Source organism: Vombatus ursinus, unplaced genomic scaffold (genome assembly GCF_900497805.2).
Source record: "Vombatus ursinus unplaced genomic scaffold, bare-nosed wombat genome assembly UNPS02010461.1, whole genome shotgun sequence".
Lineage (NCBI taxonomy): Eukaryota > Metazoa > Chordata > Mammalia > Diprotodontia > Vombatidae > Vombatus > Vombatus ursinus.
The window spans coordinates 1723141-1737687 of NW_020950239.1; positions in this window are offsets into that span (position 1 = coordinate 1723141).

Sequence of the window (14547 nt, forward strand, 5' to 3'; positions counted from 1 at the left end):
CTCATTCTGTAACATGAATTCATCAACTCTCTGTCAGGAGGTGGGGCAATGTTTCATCATTGATCCTTTGTATTAAGAGCTGGTCATTACATTGATCAGAGTTCTTAAGTTCTTCAAATTATTATTATTATTTTTCTTTACAATGTTGTCATTGGGTAAATTGTTTTCCTTGTTCTGTTCACTTCATTCTCAAATGCTTTTTTCCCATAATCAACCAAAAAATAAGAAAATGAGCCATATAGAGGGGAGGGGAGGGGAGGATATGAAGAGAGGACACATTCATCATCTCCTTTTTGCCCCTGAACGAATCTATTTACAATTTAGAGTCTGGAAGGAGGTAGGAGAGCGTGTGGACCCAGGCACAGGGGCATGAGCTCCTCTCTGAAGTGTGAAGCCAGGGCCTGAGGCAGTTATAAGGGGCTGGGAGCAGGCAGCCTTGCCATTTCTGAGTCTTAGGAGAGAATGTTTGAGGAGGCCTGCACTTGTTAGCCATGGTCAGGGATGAAGTAGGAAGCTAAGGCATTGCCAGGCTGGCCAGACCACCTCATACTCTCAGCAGTTGCCAATTCGAACGATAAAGGAGAAAAGTCTGGAAACACGATTGGCTTTAGTGCCAACCCCTGAAAATTACTCCACTGGTAGATGCAGGGTCTTTATAAGTTTCACCTATTTGCAGTCTAGGTTTGTTTTTGTTTTTTGTTTTTTTAATGACAATGTGACTGAAACATGGCTATATCTCCAATGAGACAGAGAAGGGGGAGTAAGATAAATAGCCTGGGAGGCATAGCTCTCTCTTCATTGAGTCTCCTTCATCCATAATTGGTTGAGTGAGTTTCTTCATCCAGGAGAAGCTTCTCTTCCATCTTTCTAATATTACTTTCCATTTCCTCTGTATGCACATGTCTATTCCCATGCTGTCTCCCCCATTAGAGTGTAAACTCCTTGAGAGCAGGGATGGCTTCATCTTACTTTATATCTGCATTGCTTGGTACAGTGTCTAGTACGTAGGAAGCACTTCATAATTTCTGTCTGACTGACAAATCAAGTGACAGCTTCAGTCCTAGACCCCATGGATACTATTTCAATGCAACTGAATTCAACAGAGTGTTTATTAAGCAAGCACTATGTGTCATGCAATGTGCTCAGGAGCAGAGGTATAAAGGCAAAAGTAAGGTAGTCCCTGCCTTTGCTGAATTTATATTTCTACTGCGTGGGAAAAATCATGAATAAATGAATAAAAATCTCTGTATATCTCTGTCTCTCTGTGTCTCTGACTGTCTTTCTCTATCTTTGTTTCTGTCTCTCTGTCTCTATCTCTTTCTCTCTGTGTCTGTGTCTGCCTCTGTGTCTGTCTCTGTCTCTCTGTCTCTGTCTCTCTCTGTCTCTGTCTCCCTGTATCTGTCTCTCTATCTCTTTCTGTCTCTCTCTGTCTCTGTCTGTCTCTCTCTGTCTCTCTATCTCTGTCTCTCTTTCTCTCTCTCCTTTGGTACAGGGAACTCCCCAAAAAGAAGAATTCCCTCTACCAATGCAAGTTGACACTCCGAAGAAGTATAAACACTAGACACTGTCTCAGACATAAGGTTTGAAGTTAGATCTTCCTAGTTCCAAGGCCAGCTCTCTATTTGCTATACCAAACTGCCCCTCCTAAATGGTAGACAAGGGAGAATAAAGACATGAACAGATAAATTTTCCATATACTCTGAGTTTTGGCTTATGTATCGATAGGCTTGGCTTTGACAGAGCTATGTCTCTCATGTGAAAGCATAACCACCCTAAATAGGACTCACTTAGTTTGGCATCCAGGTACAAATTTGGAAATTGAATTAGATTCATTGAATGGTTCACAAATCTTCTGAATGAGTCTGGGCCAAGTTTTGGGGGAAAACCTGGAAAGCCTGATCCCTCAGGGTGGGAAGGACAAGCAACTTGGTGATTTGTTTGTTGTGTCTTCATCTGAAAATCTAGCACAGTCCAATAATTCTGTTCATGATTTTAGCTCTTTAGGTTGGGACTGCTTTCCAGAGTCTGAGAACACACTAGAATAGGGGAAACAAGAGAATGAGTCTAAAAGTACCAAGTTCTTAAGTCTTTGAAAAATTTCTGAGGAAAAGTTCTCCAATTCAATTCCATCTGACAAAAGTTGGTGAAGCACCTACTATGTGCAAAGTGCTGCTACAAAAATACAAAGATGAGGGGCAGGTAGGTGGTGCGGTGGATAGAGCTCTGGCCTTGGAGACAGAAGGACGTGAGTTCAAATCCAGTCTCAGACACGTGACACTTACTAGCTGTGTGATCCTGGGCAAGTCACTTAACCGCAATTGCCTCACCAAAAAAAAAAAAAATACAAAGATGAAAAAAGAAAACATAGTCCCTGGACTCAAGGAATTTGTTGGATATTATGGCATAGATGCAGATGGGTAAATAAAAATGATAACTTGAGGAACAGAGCATGTCAACTTGGAAACTCAGTCAAAGGTTTCTTTTCTGCTGGGTTTCAACTTTATGGAACAACATGCCCCTCCCAGGATAAGCTTATCATTTCTAAACCCTCTCCATGACGACAACTTAAGCCTTCACTGACATCACTTCCCTGAGTCTCCTCTCTCCTCTCTTTGGAGGGCTAGAGGCCAGAGTACCAAACTCCTCCCAACATCTTCTTCTGTAGATCTCAGACACTGGACTTTTTGACTCACTCCATTTTGCATCTGCTGCTCTCTCTGGTTTCTACTCTACCAAACAAGATGTTCTGTGTCAAGTACCATGTTCCCCTCCACCCTTCCCACTTTCCTCCCCGCTTTTTTTTTTTGTTGTTGTTGTCTCGCCTTTTAGACTTGGAAGTTCCTTGAGGTCGGGGACTGTTTTTCTTTTTATTAATTGTATCTCCAGCACTTAGCATAGTGCCTGACACATAGTAGAAACTTAATAAATGTTTATTGGATTGGATTTTCTCTTTCCTTTTTTTTCTTTTTCTTTTTCTTTTTCTTTTTCTTTTTCTTTTTGTTAAGAGGGAAGGAGAAGACACGCTCCTTGCTCAAAGTTCACCAGACACTCATGGGGCCTGATCACACTACTACCTTTGATCAACTCCTTTCCCAACTTAGGCCAGTTCACCTCTTTCTAGGCAGCCTGGACCCTCCTCACACCTACCTGATACCCAGATACTCAGTATATTAGTGCCAGAATGAACAGAAATACACAACTTGCCTAGCCCACTGTAGCTTAGCCTAAATTAATCTGGAGTTAAGAGATGGAGTGTCTAGTTCATGAAAAAAGTCAAGAGTCCAGTGTTCTAACTACTGAGTAGAAAAATAAAAAAAAAACATTTTATACGCTGAAGAAGTTTGCATTTAATGTGACAACACACATACACACACACACACACACAAGTATACACAAAATGGATACAAAACACCTTTCCTTCAGATTAAACCTTGCACATAGTAAGCACATAATCAATGGATGCTAAATAAAATTGAATTCCAATTTGGGTTACTGATTACTCCTACTTGTCACTCAGACTAGATTCTTATCAATAAACCACCATTTGCATTTAGAAACAAAAAACAAGATTTCTCAATTGATTGGTTACTTGGTGTGAGTAAGAGTGAAGAATCACTGATGATGCCCAGATTTCAAACTTGGCTTACTGGGAAGATGTTGGTATCTCCCCTTGATATCAACTCAGAAGTTAAAAGGAGGGGTGAGTTTTGGTGGAAAAAAATAATGAGTTATATTTTTGACTGGTTTAAGTTTGAGATACTTACATGAATATGTTGTAAAAAACAAAAGACATCAATGAAATAAAAACTTAATAATAAAGTTTCACGTATAGGCTCAAAAGTAAACTTTATAAGTTCAAAATAGAGGAATTGTGGTTAGATCTCAATTTATATGGATTTCTTTTGTGTGTGGACTACATATTCAACATGAATCAATAATATATGGCAGTTGAAAAATGCTAATTCAATCTATAGGTATAATTGAAGCAAATATATAGAAGAAGGGGACATTTTACTACTCAAAACTGTTTTGCATTATTGGCCTTCATTTAATTTTAAAATTTCAATCCCACCTTTCCACTTCACACCCTATATAGTTCAGCCCACGAGCCAATGCTATTGTTGTTGTTCAGTCATTTTAGTCGTGCCCAATTCTTTGTGAACCCATTTGGGGTTTTCTTGGCAAAGATACTAGAGTGGTTTGTCATTTCCTTCTCCAGCTTAGATGGATGAAACTGAAGATGAGGAATGATGAAATGATGAAATTAGAGATGAGGAAATTGAAGCAAAGCTAGTTAAGTGACTTGTCTGGGGTCACACAGCTAGTAAACATCTAAGGTCAGATTTGAACTCAGGAAGATGAGTGTTCCTGACTTCAGGCCTAGCATTCTATTCATTGTGACACCTAGCTACTGATGCTAATATGTGTACATATCTTCTAAAAAAAGTTACTGGAAAAAAAAAAGCACAGTTGGAATAAGCATCCAATTGTTGAACAGCAATCAGTCAGGTGGGAATTAGATGAAGACTTTACCTTAATTTTCTGATAATTGAAATTGCATCAATTATGAGTCTTGAGTTTCTAGAATGCTATAAGTGGGAGTGGCAATATATGTGTACAAATGGAATTTCCTATTGTTTTCTAGTAACTTGAGGCAAGTAATTGATGAAACTTCAATTATCAGAAAATTTTGGTAAAGCACTGATCTAACTCCCACCTGGATGATTCTTGTTGGACAGTTGGATGCTTATTCCAACAGTGTATTTTTTTCCAGCAGTTTGTAGTAGAAATGAATTTTAATGGAATGAGTTAAAAATCAAAATTTCAAAATTACACTTAGTAAATGCTGTGTTTCATCATTTTCTTTCTTTCAATCCTAACTAAATTCTTACATGAATGGAATTAACTGCTGTCTGAAGCTCCCCCAATCGGCCCAGTGTCTACACCTGATACATGTTCAGGCTAGTTATTGTTTAGTCTAAACTTGTTTTCTCTTACTGCCCCCAAAACTAGCTGATTCCTCATCTTTCACCTTTGCGGTCTGCATCTTAATCTCTGACAAGATTTTTTTTCCTCTCAATTTTGCCCAACTTTCAGGTAATGATTTTCTAGGACAGGGCCCCTAAAAAAGAAGTCTAATGCCTTGTCTCGTTAACTGACTCACACTTTGAGTGTGCTGACTCATCTGTTTCAAGGCAATATGAAGTTATAGGTCTCGGTAGTACAGGAATTTTTAAAGCCAATTTACTACTGGTTTTGAGTGATAACCAAAAAAGTGAGAGTGCCAACTTATTTGCTCTAAGAAATAATATAAAGTTTGGGGCTTGTACTCAGCTATTATTATTATTATTTTTAACAACTGCCTTCTCTTGGCAAACGCGGACTAGATTATTCTGGAAAGCTCATATGCCTCTGACAATGCTCCCACAGTTAGAATATATTCAATAAATCAATTGCCCCTACTTTGGAATTTTCATCCATTCTGGCTATATATATATATATATATTCAATCTTTGTTAATCTTTGCTATTGGTATTTTTGTGTCCGTGTTCCCGTTTCTTGGTGCAGTGTTGATCATGGTCTTTATTAAGTACATCCTGAGTCCCTAAGGTTAGAGATTGGCCTCGTTAAACAGCCACGTCTTATTTTTGGTGCTGCCTACATACCTGATCAACTTTATACTGGGCTTTTTCTTCTTTCTCTTTATATCAACATTTAGACTTCTCCTTTCTATTCACCCTCAGATGGCCTGGCCTTCATGTGAGCTTCTGTTAGTAATTTTGATGCCCCATAAAACATATTTCTAAGATGAACTTAAAGTGCAGCTAGGTTTGCTGGATCTAGGGACTGGTCTTCAATTGAATTTATCATTGTAGGGGAATCTCATTATTTCAACTCTCAATGGAAAATTGCTTAAGGTCAACCACAATTCAACAAGATTTGTTACAGGAATGTCTGGTCTCATGAATGTTGGGTGGTCATGTCTTAATTATCACCACCAGGCAGTGGGGCCTGTTTACAGGATGAATACTTTTGTGATTCCAGTATTTTTCACTTCATTTATTCCCAAAGGAAACACTTTGAACTTCACAGAAATTGTCCTCAGCCCTTTGAGAGTGTGGACTGTGTTTTGCCTTTCTTTGTAACCCCAGCACTTAGCATAGTACCTGACACATAGTAGGTGCTTAAGAAACGTTCACTGACTGGCTGATCTAGCAAAAGAGGAAATTCAGTTTTCTCTGAGTTTTATACTGCTTCATTATAAGGCCAACAGCAATGCCCATTTTCCTTTGGGTTTGGGAATTATTCATATATCCCAAGCTAGGAGAGCCTACAGGCCATCTGGTCTAATTTCCTGTATCAGAGGAGAAAATTGAGTCACAGAGAGATTGTGTCTCATTTACGTCACATAGCTAACAAGAAGGGTTGGGATTAGAACTCATGTCCTGGGGCTATAAACCCAACATTCTCTGGGCTAGACTGCATCTACTGCCTTCAATTCAATTCAATTAAAAAAATTGACTTAAGTGACTGCTATGAACCAGATCCTGGGTATAATGTGGAATGGGTGGGATCGTATGAAGAATGACTCCATAAAACCTTAAATACATAACTCACGCCTTTCAGAAATATTTATATTTCCTCACAGCAGTAAAATGTTGGCATATGAAAAGCTAGCTGGAAAATCATTGCCAATATAAAAAACCAGCCAAGTTTTCATGTGAAGGGGGAAAAGCAATAAACTGCAGAAACAAGGTTCAACTTACATTCTGCACCGAGTTATTCTGATAAGTAATTGTGAGACTGGGCAGCCTTTGTCCTTGAGATATCCAGTCATTCTTAAAGGTGTAATCTGAAACGGCCTGCCCCGGCTTAGGGACCCAGTGGGCTTCTCATCAAATCCAGAAATCTCAGCAGGCCTGCAGGACATTCCCATGGTGAAAATTACCTAAAGAAAATAAATCAGATACTCCAAGCAAGGAACCACCAGAGGTCATCCACTCTTTGTCCTTGGCTCTGGCCTGGATTCCACTCCAAAGGTCATGAGGGAAAAGGAAAAAAGAAAAAGTTGCCCACCGATCAAGCAGTTTATTGTAAATGTCAGCATGCTCTTCTAAACGTAACTAAGTCTCTGGTATATGTCCTTTCTTTAATAAAAAAAAAAAAAGATGACCTTGCTCAGAATAGTCTTCATTGAATATGGTAAAATGTGAGTAAGTGTGAGAAATTTACATGAAAATATTCTCCCAAAGCAAGCAACATGTTTTTTTTATTCTGGACACAAATTACTTACACATCTCTCAAACTCTCCTCATATCCCAAGTATAAACCAACATGAAACCACACCTGCATGTGCTCACACAACTCCCCTCAATCAACACACACACACACACACACACACACACACACACACACACACATACACATATCCCGATTCTTTCTAGTAATGTACATTTGGAGATTTTGCTAGATGCAGGGTACAAACTCCTCTCAATGATGACACCATTTCATTCTTACCTCCCTTGTGGGGATTTCACAAATTATTTCTGCTTTACAGGGCGGGGAAAGGCAGCATATTGCATTGTAGCTTGTTTTCAAACTAAATTTGGAGGATGTAGAAAAGCAGAGGGGTTTGAGGCGATGAAAGGCAGGACATCCAATGCTTAATCCTTCCAGAATTCATGACACTTCTGCCCCTCCCCCCAACACCAAAGGCTGAGTAGGTAGAGACAAAATAAGGAACCTGTTGTTGACTTTGCATGTGTGTAGGAAGAGCAAGAGGAAAAAGTTCCGCTAATGTACCCCAGCGCCTCAGCATAGTATGCAACAGTCCTAGGTTACAGACATTCGAAAGGTTAGTCTAGCAGACCACCAGTCCTTTAAGTCATCCTAAACTAAAAAAAATGCCCACATGCTGGGTGGCATGATGTGTCTGACTGACAGCTGAAAAGCAGTCCGGGAAGATGATCCGTGGAAGGCTGGGCACCAGATGGTGAGGTGGTTTTTTATTGTTATTTTTTCAATGATAATTCCTAATGACCTTCTATTATCAAAGATTCTTAACCAATGTACATATGTACAAATATACATATATAAATGCATGTCTAAATATCCACGCATCCATATATGCACATGTGTATATGTGTGCACATATATGTATATGCATATGTGTATGTATGTATACACACCTATACAATACACATGCACATGCATATACATATACATACATGCATATCTACACATAAATACATATATGTGTGTATGTATGGTGAGTTTAACCCAAGTTAAGAACCCCAATGCTAAGGCATGGAGAAGTCACCTTTGATAGTGTTAGAAAGAGTAACCAAATCAGGGATTTCTGCCATTAAGTAGTTACACTGTACAATCACAGTTCTTGGGCTGGAAGGGCCCCAGTTACCCGACAGTCCAACCTTCTCGCTTTCAAGGAAGGGGACTGAAGTTCAGAAAAGGTGAGTTACTTGCCTGATGTCACAAGACAGTCATTATCAATGGCATGATTTGAACCCAAGTCTTTCCATTTGAGAGCTAGTATCTTTCTACTGTATCTAGCTGCCTCTTCATGTTCCTTCCATTCTAAGATCTGCAACTCTGCAAGAGAGACAAGATGGACAATAAAAGATGAAAAATACTATTAGCCTCTAACTGAAATTTACATGATGCTTTCAGGTTTACAAATTACTTGACATGGGTGATCTCATTTGAGCCGCAAAAGAGCCCTGTGTGTTAGGTATGGCAGAAAGTATATTGCCCATTTTACAGATCAGGAAACTGAGACTCAAAGAGGTTAACAATTCTTCATGGTGACACAATTATTATCAGAAGTGGGATTTGAACACAGCTCTTCCTGACTCCAGGTCAGCGTGCTAGCCACTATGCACACTACTTCCTCATGTTAACTATAATATAAATACAAAGGAGATGATGTTGGAAAGACAAGAATGAGAGATAAATGCACTGCTTTAAGAATGAAATATATGGATTTTTAGGACAGAAATAGGTAAGAGGAAGTTAAGGAGAATAGTCAAATGAGATAGTGACAGTAGGAAGAATGTGCATTTTCCATGCATAGGTCAAAGAGCCGCCAAAGTATCCCAACTCTGATCAAGCAATAAAAAGAGATACAAGAGGGAAAAAAGAAGGAAGAAAAATATAAAGGGTTTCACATTTCCTTTGGTAATAAAAAGCTTCAGAATTACATCTGTTTTTCCTTTCCTTTCAACTTCTGAAGCTGCTGGATTTGAAATTCCAAGCTTCCAGTAAATTCTATGCTATCTTGGCAATCCTACCTAAAAAATAGAAAGCAGACCTATTACTATTGTATCTTGTATAGATGTATCTATCTGCATACATGTTGTGTTCCCAATTAGAATGTAAGCTTCTTGAGGGCAAAGATTTTTTTTCCATTGTATTTCCAGAGCCTAGTACAATTCTTGGCACATAATAAGAGCTTCTCTATTGATGTGTAAACTAAAATAAAATCATTTTATCCTCTTCTCAAAACCAGTGAAAATACGTTCTTTTAAAATATATTTTGTTTTTAATTTATGGAATAAAGCAAGTATTTCCATAACAGAAGATAATAGAATGTGTTGTTGGGACTTCCCAATGTAGATGGTATTAGTTATCACTTCTTTCTAAACCACAGTCCTAGGCTGAGGAGGCTGACCTTCAAAGAAGAAAAAAGGACGGATGATGTGTCAAATGAAAGAAAACTGACCCTGAATATAAGAAACATGGAGGCTCAGGCTGGTTATTTTCTGCAAGTGTCTATGTTTCCACCTAGGAGTGTCAGGGGATAAATCTGGCATTTAGAACTAAGACTTTTAAAGAAGTGGAAGGTGGTAAGAGTGTTAGTTATCCTGGGGCCCTTCTCTGCAGAGTAAAATAAGATGAAATAGTAACCCCTCTGGATCTGCTCTGATCTTACTGTCTCCAGGCCTCTAGAGGGGACATCTGGCTACAATTCCTACTCCATGCAGGGCTTAGGAGGGATGAGGAATGAAAGCAGTGGTGTCACAGATGGGCAGAGAATGCCAAAAATCCAGCGATGACAATAAGCCATGAGCTGAATAGCTGTTCCTTAAGAAACCACGGGGCCATGGGTTGACAGGTGGAAAAGACCTTAAAAGGCATCTGATCCAATTCCCTCATTTTACATATGAGGAAACTGAGTTTCAAAGAGGAGAAGTGATTTGTTCAGAATGACACGGATCTATAACTGGAAGGGACCTCAAAGACTACTTGGTCTCACCCTCTCACTTTAGAGATGGGCAAACTGAGGCCCAGGGAAGGTACATGAATTTGCCTAAGGTCACTCAGATAGAAAATGTCAGAGGCAAGATTTGAATCCAGGTCCTCTGGCTCTAGGAAACTAGATAGCACAGTGGACGAACCTGGAGTCAGAAAGACTCATGTTGCTGAGTTCAAATCTGGCCTTAAACAATTACTAGCTGTGTGACCCAGGCAAGTGACTTAACCTTGTTTGCCTCAGTTTCCTCATCTGTAAAATGAGCTGGAGAAAGAATCACAAACCACTCCAGTATCTCTGCCAATAAAACCCCAAATGGGGTCACAAAGAGGCAGATGTGACTAGAATGACTTAATGACAACAACTTCTGGCTTCCATCCTAGCAGTCTTTCCAGATTATTATACTCTCTCTAGAAAGATCCCTGTGTTGTATTTTTTAAAAGTTTTTTATTGATTTTTTTAAAATATATATCACCTTGATTTTTCCCATTACCCTCTCTTTGTTTCTCCCACATAACCATTCCATATAACAAATGATATTTTTAGTGATAAAAAAGAAAGAAAAGAAGAGGAAATAAATCAATATAATTAATACATTGAAAAAGGCCGAAATATGTGCAATTCAAATCTATTTTATTTTAAATCAAATTTGAACTTCTATAGCTGAAAGATGTGACATGCAGTTGTATTCTTACAATATTGGGCACATAGTAGGCACTTTGTAAACTTGAAAATAACTTGCTAGACTTGAATAAACAAGCATTTGTGACATCAAGAAACAATACATCAGAATAATAAGTCAGATCTGTGATGTGGGTAAAATGAAGGTATTATCTCCATTTAACTGATGGGGAAAAATGGATGTCAGAGAATTTAAGTAATTTGCCCATGTTCTCAGCTGGTATATGAACACAGGACTTAATGGCTCAAATGCTGTTCTGTCTTACTTCCTCCCATTTAAAGACATGTTAGTTGGTATTTATTAAATGGGGAAATGCATGCAGCATTAGTTTTTTTCAAACTTACTATCTCCAAAGACTAACTTCAAATATTTCAAGTTCAGGGTAAGTATTGCCGGTTTAAATTCACATGATGGAAAACTCCAAGGCAAGCTTCCTTTTCCAAGGACTTAAGCACTACTTCCTTCCTGCTCCCTATCCACCCTCCCTGCCAATTTAAAATTCAGCACCCTTTAGTATCCAAATCTAACTCCAAACTTTCCCCCTCTTCTATGGGGAGCAGAAGGGACTGAAGCCTTTGGCCTCCCTCACCTCTTTACCTTTAGCCCTGGAGGGCCTCTCAGTAACCATTGCTTACCCCTTTGGATAAGGGGGCATGATGGTTACCACATTTCAAAGTTTAATGGCGCTCTGGAGTTTCCTAGCAATTTACACCTCTAAGGGCACTGCACACTTGTAAATCCTGTAGCTTACAAGTGTCTTTTTCCCCCCTGGGAGCCACTAATCTCACAGGAAAGGAGGGAAAAGGGGGAGGGAAGTAGCACAAAATTTAGGGATTTACAAGTCTGTCATTCTGTTTGCGGGTGTAAATTGCTAGGGAGCCCTAGAGTATGTTTAAATGTTTAAAGGCAAAGGGCTAGATATTTTTCCCTACTTGCAACCTAATTAGATTGGGAGGCAGAAACTGGGAGCAAAGAGATGACTGGCTTGGGCCCAAGATTTGAGATCTACTGCGAAAGAGTTAAAGACAACAACTTGATCAATCCCTTCTGGAGAAGTTATTCGACTTAATGTGGAGGGAAATTCTCAATATATTCATTGAAAATTAACAAACACAGTGGCTAGTAATGAGAAGCCTACTCTGTGAGGGTCACTTTGATAGGCACTGGGGAAGACACATAATTTCGACAAGACAAAATCTAGTAGGGGAATGACAAATAATTTACTATGTCTATGGAGGCAATTAGGTGGCCTAGGGGATTAAGCACTGGACTTGAAGTCAGGCTAGTTTGAAATGGAATTCTGCTCAAACCCATACTGGCTGTGTGATCCTGAGCAAGTAATTTAACATTTCTTAGCCTCAGTTTCCTCATCTGTAAAATGGGGATAAAAAGAGTACCTGCTCACAGCGCTGTTGTAAGATAATATATGTAAAGTTCTTTTGAAACTCTAAACCTATACAAATGTTAGCTACAGAGTTGGCTAAGCTAAGTTACTTAAAGAATATCGGGCAAGGGAACTTGGCAAAGAGAGTCTAGCCCTTAAAATTATCACAATGGCATGTTAAATTGTTGTTGTTCTTATTAATGATATATGATATGATTAATATAATATAATTAATAGGATAGGACAGGATAGGATAGGATATAAAAGTTAGATAGATAGATATACACACACATACATATGTATGTATGTGTGTGTGTTCCAAACCATAAATAGTTAGAAAATGCAAATTAAGGCAACTCTCACACTGACTTGCTATAGTGATATAACATAATATAAATAATTATATACAACATAGTATAATATGACATGATGATATATTATATTGTATTATATATTATGTTATGTTATCTTGTATTATTATGTTATATTGTATCATGTTATGTTATGTTATATTACATTATGTTATAAATCATATCATATCATGTCATGTCATGTCACTTAGTGTCCCATCCTATCCCATCCTATCTTATTATATCCTATTTTATCATATATCATATTATATGATATCATACCATATTGTTGTTATCACTATTATTATCACAACTAATGCATCAGAGAAGGTTAGAACAAAGATCTATGTGCATATTGAAAGGTTATTACAAAAGGGTATAACTGGAATCACTGCCCGAGCATAAGCAGAGAAGTTGCAAGACTTGGAAGACTGACTCCTCACCCCTGGCATATCTTTTGCTGGTGAACAAGTTGACCCCTTCCCCTTTGGGCCTGTGACCGTCTTTGCTCTTGAGAAGGATGAACAGCAATCGATTCTTCGAGTTCAGATGCCAAAAGAATCATTCTAGGCTTTTCCTTCCATGTAACTGGGAAAGGAGAAGCTTCTCAGAGCACTGGGTGAAGCAAGACAACTTCATGTCTGTCCCTGCTCCCTGAGCTGGGCACACACAATAAGCCAAAATAGAGACCAGAAATTAGTGGTGCCTATATGGGGAACCTAGAGCACTATTAGAAGAGCGCCACCCAACAAGAAGCTGTTATGGGGCTCAGACTGGAGGAAACAGCAATGACTGACCATTGCTTTGAGAATTCCCCGTCCTGGAGAGACCAGTGGGAGGAAGGCTAACCTCTTCCCAGTTCTTCTGTTTTCTTTTATCTTTATCTGCAAATATCAAACTAGCCCTTCCCTAATCTTTTTCATTATGCTTCAGACAGTAACGATGGAAGGTTAGAGAATTTGGGGGGGAGGGGGGGAGTCAGGGTTGATAACATTTGCAGTTAATAACCTTTCTTTTAAGACCTACCTAGCATGTTTCTTTATGAGTATTCTGGAATTGCAATTGTTCATTGTATTGATTAGAGTGTTTAAGTCTTTTGAAGCTGTTTGTCTTTGCAATGTTGTTGTTATCATGTTAATTGTTCTCTAGGTTTAGCTCATTTCATTCTGCATCAGCTCATATATGTCTTCCAAAGTTTCTCTGAAATTATCTTTTTCATTATTTCTTATATCACAGTTATATTCTGTTACATTCATACACAGTTATTTGTTGTCATTTCCCTAATTGATAGCCATCCTCAGTTTTCAAGTCTTTGCTACTGCAAAAAGAATGACTACAAATGGTGTTGGATACATGGTCCTTTTCTTCTTTCTTTGACTTTTTGAGAATGCATGACCTGGGTCAGAGGGTGTGCTCTGTTAAATATCTTTTGGGACATAGTTAGAAATTTCTTTTCCGAATGGCTGGACTAATTTACAGCTTTAGTTCATCAGTGAGCTTCATTTGCTATCCTCAGTGCTTCCAACATTTGCCGTTTTCATTATTTGTAAACTGTACCAAGCCAATGTACCAAATGTATGTGTAGATCGATATAGATACAGGTATTTATCTATATCGGTATATAGGTAGATACACATGAATATACACAAATATATACATGTCTAGTGTGTATATATACATATATAAGCACACACACACATATATATACATATATTAATTTGTTTATTTTTAGTTGTCAACAATCACTTCCATAAGCTTTTGAGTTTTAAATTTTCTCCCCTTCTCTCCTTGCCTCCCTCCCCAAAATGGCATGCAATCTGATACAGGCTCTACATATACATTGCTATTAAATATATTTTCA